This window comes from Macadamia integrifolia, chromosome 10 (assembly GCF_013358625.1).
Source record: "Macadamia integrifolia cultivar HAES 741 chromosome 10, SCU_Mint_v3, whole genome shotgun sequence".
NCBI classification, from domain to species: Eukaryota; Viridiplantae; Streptophyta; class Magnoliopsida; order Proteales; family Proteaceae; genus Macadamia; species Macadamia integrifolia.
This window is the reverse complement of record NC_056566.1, coordinates 28442472-28442988: the sequence shown is the minus strand read 5'-3', so window position 1 is coordinate 28442988 and position 517 is coordinate 28442472.

Here is a 517-nt window from a genome sequence, read left to right as displayed (position 1 = left end):
GAACTAATGGTGGACCCAACATTATAGGAAAGGGTATCAATACTTTCTACGACTCATCGATATCTCTAATTTTGTTTTTGGACAATAGAACTTTGCTGGTCTCGCGCGGGCAACATTAGCGCATGAGACTAAGTGGAGGTATGCGAGCATATCTTTAGCACATAGAGCAGAGGTAGCTTGATTGTTTTGGGTCTTTCACAGTCTAGCTGTTTCTTGTTCAATGACTTCATCTTATTTGGGATTGATCAGTTGCATGTAGAGGAGCGGATGCTACCATACTCTCTCCTAGTGGCTTGAAGAATCTTTTTTCTTAATATTTTTCGGAGAGAGAATTATATAAAAGGCAGCATAGCCCTTATATCAGCGGATGGGCCAATGAAAGTACTAATAAAAACATCAACATGGGTGGGATTTTCTGTCTTTCATGAATGATTGTGTTGTCATTTTGCCCTTACTGTGTCTAGGTATAAGAGGAGTTGCTTATGCTTCTTTTTTTTTTTTTTCCTTTTTTCTTTTC